This window comes from Loxodonta africana, chromosome 8 (genome assembly GCF_030014295.1).
Source record: "Loxodonta africana isolate mLoxAfr1 chromosome 8, mLoxAfr1.hap2, whole genome shotgun sequence".
In the NCBI taxonomy this organism is placed as follows: domain Eukaryota; kingdom Metazoa; phylum Chordata; class Mammalia; order Proboscidea; family Elephantidae; genus Loxodonta; species Loxodonta africana.
In genome coordinates this window covers 64,900,596-64,906,953 of record NC_087349.1, presented here as the reverse complement: position 1 = coordinate 64,906,953, position 6,358 = coordinate 64,900,596, and positions in this window count along the sequence as shown.

Sequence of the window (6,358 nt, the reverse complement as noted above, 5' to 3'; positions counted from 1 at the left end):
TTATGGCCTTAGACATACTGGCATAAAAAAAAATTTTTTTTCCTTCTACGTACAGCTTTCTTAGCAAATTAATCTAATTACTCCAACTCTTCTATTACTCTTGCTTTTCCAGTTCTAGCAAAGGCATGTAGGAAAATCTTAAAATTCGGGGAGTGTTGTCACATGTGAAAATTGTAAGAGTGACTGTTATCTCAGCATGGACATAAGGGTAGCAAACCTTAAGTTACTACCAAAATTGTACACACTGGTTTCTTTGACCAAGTTAAGGAGGTGGTTTGTTTACTTCAATAAATGGGTACAGAATGGATTTCATAATTATCTGAGGTAAAGCCAAGTACCCCAAAGAGTACGTTGTTGTTGAGGTGGTAGTAATTGTGGTTTCTTCTCCCCTCCATTTAAACTTGTGAATGTTGAGAAGAGAAAAATAGAAAGGTAAACAAAAATTAAAAAAAAGATCAACAACATTTGGCTATCCTGTGAAGGATATAACCTAGGAGGAAAACATGACTTCTTAAAAAATCATTTTCTTAGAAAAGCTGGTATATAAAGGAGTCCCTGGGTGGTGGTACAAATGGTTAACATGTTATGCTGCTAATCCAAAGTCACCAGTTAAGTTCACCCAGAGATGCCTGGCATCTGGCGATCTACTTCAGAAAAATCAGCCATTGAAGACCCAATGGAACATGGTTCTACTCTGACACACGTAGGGTCGCCATGAGTTGAAATGACTCGACAGTAGCTAGTCACTGGTTATCTTTATTTTTTGTTGTTGTTGCTTCAGAGGTATGGACTCCTTGCTGGATTATTTCTTTAGGACGTTAAGGCAGTCACTTTAGAAACAAAGTTTTTCTAAGGCACTTAGAGAATGATGGTGATTTGGCATTTTGGGAAAACTGTTTTTCTGAGAAATTGGGAACCGCCAACAGTTTAAGACCACTGACTTAAAGTAATAACAGAAACATTTTGTAAGGATCAAAAAGCACTTTCCCTCACATCAGGATTTGAATTACTTTTTTTTTGGTGCTATTTCTGTGGAGCACAATATCATGTGCCCAATGAGTGCTCAATTATTCAGTGACGCTGTTCATAACCCAGGGAGCTGTACTCTTCTGAAATACTGTTTTGAGATCATCAACTATGGCGCTTAGGAAAAAAAAAAAAAAATCACATATTTCCTTTAAAAAGAATCCACTTGAGAAGCTAGCCTCTATAATATTATCAATAAAATGACCCCTACTCTGGTTCTCTTGTTCTTGATAAAACAAGCAAATTCTGCCAAAAATAAGAAAGCTACCCAATTTACACAGGTAACACTCAAGATCACTCAAAAAGGGACACGTGCTTCCCCTTGCTTAGGGATTTCATAACACACTCCAAGGAAGAGGAAAACAGCTTAATTCACGCATTCCATGATGCCCAGGTCTAAACTTTTACATTACCAAAGATTTAGTTACAGATAACTGTGTGTGTGTTGAGAGAGAGAGAAATATCCCACACCTCATTTGTTACATCCAAGTCTTCTACATTTTTAAGGTTTTAGAAATAAGACTATTTAAAAAAAACCCTGTACTCACATGGGCCTGGCTTTTTTAGCTTGGCCTACACTGTGTGAGGCCAACTGCTTCATGGATTTGTCACAGACCTTTTCCTGGCTGACAGGCATCAGAAACTGATGGTTAAGCACCAACATGGGAACAAAAAGATGGGTGAGGGAGTTTTTGGTGGAAGCTCTGCTCTTTTAACTTTATGCCTAGCCCCATAATTGTGCTTTCAAATGTAATTCTAGCTGCCAATTTACACTTTACCAGAGTTAACACTTATTTTTAGTTTCATTTCCATGGAAAATGTGCACTTTGCTCTTGATTGATAGATATATTTTGACAGTTAATACCGGTTTACTCAGTCAGGGCTTGTTTTAGTTGAAGGTGAAAATGGAAGAAAAAAAAATTACTTTGACAGATTCTAGTATTTTTCTTTTTATTGCATTCGTTGTCTAACAACAATAATACTCATTGGCAAGAAATTTATGTACACTAACAAATTAAATTTAACCACAGGTATTTTTAGATTGGTCAGAAAACAAAGGACCACTGTGATATTTTTCTTTGAGTGTCTCTGAAAGCCATAGACTAAGGAATGTCATTTAAAACGGAACGATCTAGAGAAGTACATATTAACCAAGCACAAGAGAACAATTCAGACGTGGCACTATTGTCTCTTCCATGCAAATGATCAGACGTCAAAAATGTACAAATTAAGTTTCAGATAACATGCTATCCATACTTATTGGACTTAAAATTATTTTCAAACAACTCTTTTCCTTTAGTGATAGATAAAGATGAAAATAAATCAACTTCTTACAGTGGAACAGAGTTCAGTCTTTTTTTTTTTTTTCCCCAGCTGCCCAGTTTTATTAGTAATATGTAGCAGGTATATTAGTGGTTTAACTGCAACACCACTAAAAAATACAAAAGCAGTAGTTATGACATTAAATACTATTGAGGAAAAATATACATATATATTTAAGGGATTTCACTAAGCACTAAGTTTGATGTTGCTGGGAAGCATTACCTAGCTAGAGTGTCACTTAAATTTCTACTTTTTAAGGTAATTTAATAATTTTGGCCAATTGTTCTTTCATGAATGAATGATAAAATCCTTAACAGAAAATCTAGGTGTATGGATAAAATAGCTGAAAGAAACAGAAGTGTACACCTTCCAACAACATACTCGTGCTCAAACCCACTGCATTATTTTTGGCATTGATCCAACCATGCCATCACTTGGGACATGAATAAGTGGTCATGTGATGGCACGCTGCCATCAAAGAGTCAGTAGTTTATGACTTAGGCATCACAGCTACCAAATATGTCGTTTGAGAAATGTGAACAAATGCGTGAGAACACACAGTGCAACTTTTAGTCAAGAAAACTCCAGTCTTCAGTTGAAAATGCACAAAGCTGCATAAACTTCTGAGCTCCAACTCAAAAATGTGCAATCTTGACAGCAAAGCATTAATCAAACATTTGAGGACATTTTACCTTGTTTAAAATACCAAGTTATCTAATAAAGCAAATTTACCAAAATATATAAACATTGTAGAAGATTAAGTGCATTTAGCAGAAATATTTACATTAAAAAAAATCTCTTAAAATCTTATGAGCCATTCAATGTATACACAACACAAAAAGTGGCAATAAGGCTATGATTACAGCTCTGGGTCATAACTGACATTACCAAGTTACATATACAGTATTTTTGTTTATGCCATATGATTGCTGTGTGTGTAAAGGTGGAGATGTATTCACACATACGGAGTTCTATACGTCTACACAAGTGGCATGCACGTGACTGAGATGTCTGTTGACCCTCTGTCTACCTGAAAATAAAATTTGATGCTGTCATTTTTCAGGAAGAAATTGATTCTGCAGGCTTTTTTCTTCGCCCTCCAACTTCACTGTTGGGCTGATTCTATGCTGCTACTTCAAGTTATTCAAATGTGTTTTGTCTAGCATTATTTTTTCCCCAGTGTTTTGGACCAAGGCTGAGTTTCCCGAAAATTTAAATACCTAAGATGAATGCAAACAAAGCCTGCCTACATACCCAGGCTGGTGTTCAGGAGCGCCTCAATGAAGGAGTGCATCGCTTCACATTTCTTGCGACACTGCTTTCTTTTGAAAATGAGCCTCGCCCCAGGCCCAGCGTAAGGAAAACTATTCTAATAGACATTATGGATATTTTATTCTGGACCGCATCCATAAATGCTTAGCTTTAGAATCACGTCCAGACAGATCCTTGATTAAAGGTAAATTTCAGAAAGCACTAAGGCTTTAGCATTAAGTAGGTGACCACTGCCCACCAAAGTGAAATGCCCCCAACCTGCTGCTCTGTTGGGAGGTATCTTTTGTTACTCAAATTGAATTTGGTCATCCTTATATCTCAGTGTAATGAAGGGGACAGGGGGACAGCACAACCAAAGCATAGATGTTTCTATACGTTGGGTTTCCACTCTTGAAGCTTGGTGTATGTAACCTTTAACCTTTAAATGAGAATCTCCACATAAACTCAAAATGGCGTTTACCTTTTTTAATGTATTTTTAAATCACATGCTAATCCTATTGCCCAAAGAACCTCGATGAGAATTCTTTGTCTTCACCAAAAACCATAAAGGCTGGGATGCTAGATCGAACAACCTGTGACCATTTTTCTAGCTGGGGCCTGGGATATTTTAGGATTTCAGGCAATAGAGGACTATAGGATCATAGGCAGTGTCAAGGGTTAATTTGGTTCCTCACTTGTCCTCCTCCCACTTTGTTCCCAAGTATGCGCACTGTAGATGTTGCCATCTCATGTCTGTTGAAAGTTGTTTGGCATTAGCACCTATCATACTTCAATCAGGATCCAGTGTGGGTTAAAAAATGCTTATGTGATGTTGGGGGTGGGCAGCCAGTGTTAACCCCAGCTCAAGAATGCTAGACAAGAATAGCTGATTGTCAAGAACCTAAAGCTGAACTTCATCAGTGTGTTAGATTAAGCAAAATTAGGTTTCTGTCTTAACATCGCTCTGTAGTAAATTACTTCTGATTCAGGTCAAACAAGGAATGAGGAAAGTATTACGGAAATTGAGTTACTTTACAGGAGATGGTTTTAAAGTAATCTGTTATAAAACTAAAGTATTTTAATGGAAAACCCTGACCCAGACACTCAGCTCATACAATGCTGTCTACAACTTCGACTCACCATTTTCCCTCCCCCGCAAAGCATTGTTATTTTAGGTGCTATCAGTTCTGACTGACAGCGGCCCTATGTACAAAATACGCCTGGTCCTGCACCATCCTCACAATTGCTGCTCTGCTTGAGCCCACTGTTGCAGCCACTCTGTCAATTCACCTTGTTGAAGGTCTTCCTCTTTTTTGCTGACCTGCTACTTTACTAGGCATGATGTACTTCTCCAGGGACTGGTCCCTCCTGATAACATGTCCAAAGTACATGTTGAAATTTTGCCATCCTCACTCCTAAGGTGCATTTGGGCTATACCTCTTCTAGGACAGACTTGTTCATTCTTCTGTCAGTCCATGGTATATTTAATATTCTTTGCCAATTACATAATTCAAATGCAAAGTGTTACTATACCCAAAAAACACTTTTGGCTGGTTTTAGTATCATACTGAGCTGTCCTTTAGGGAATACAGTTCATGGTAACCAGATATTCCCTTTTTATTCACTATCTGATAATTCATTAAAAACCTGCAAAATCTTTAAGGTTCATGAAGCAACAATTCTGTGTTAAATTACACAGACACTAAAAACTACTAGCATTAAAGTAGAAGTTGTGCAACACACTGGAACCTTAATTAGGCATCATGCACTAAAGTCAATAAAAGAGAGAATAGGAAAACAAAATGCTCAGAAGATCTGTGGTCCTTCACTTTGTTTTCATGCCCTTAGATCAGATCAGTCAGCTTATCTTTTATCCTTTGTCAGAGAATCAAATCAAACATCTCTTACAACTTCAGCAGTATTAAGAAGCAATGTTAAAACAACTCATTAAAACCTAAGATTACTATAATTTAACTTAAAAAAATCAAAACAGTTATAAGCTCAATGATTCGAAGAATAAGAATTCGATTTATAACAATGTCAGCTGGGCGCTGATCTAAACATTGGAAATGTAAAAATAAAGTTATAAACACAGAAGAATCCTTTTCACACATTTAAGAAAACTCAATAGATCATAAATTATGTGCAGAGATTTATAGATATTTCCAGTATATACATCTATTTTCAAATATAACCAAACTATAAACACAACTCATGATAATCACTCGACTTCTATTTCCACTCCTGAAATGACTACAGTGAAACTCCCAGTGTGATCCAGGCCACTGTTTCCAAAGTTAAGCAACAATCGCACCCACCACATTCACCATGACAAGCTTCACTATTACCAGGTTTTGACTAATTTAGTCTTTTAGCGTCACAAAGATTTGTCGCGTTTTGTGGTTCATTAATAGTGGTTCTTTGTTTCTCACGGTATTAATAAATAGCAAAGTACCAGACATCTCAAGATAGTGATAGAGTATCCAGCATGGCTGTTTCATTATCATACCCAAATAAAGATAGAGAGAAAAACATACATGATGGCTTTGGTAGTTGAAAAATAAGATGTTACTTTATGTCAACCTTTTTGAGGAATGAATAATGATTTGTACCTATTGACGAAAGAGTTGAAGCTTAACAGATGCCACTCGGGCACGAAAAGGAACAAGTCCTGGGGCCGGGGGCCAGGGAGGAGGGGAGAACAGGATTAGACTTCTAGTTTAGATAATTCCAGAACTCGGATATTTAGACAAGCAAA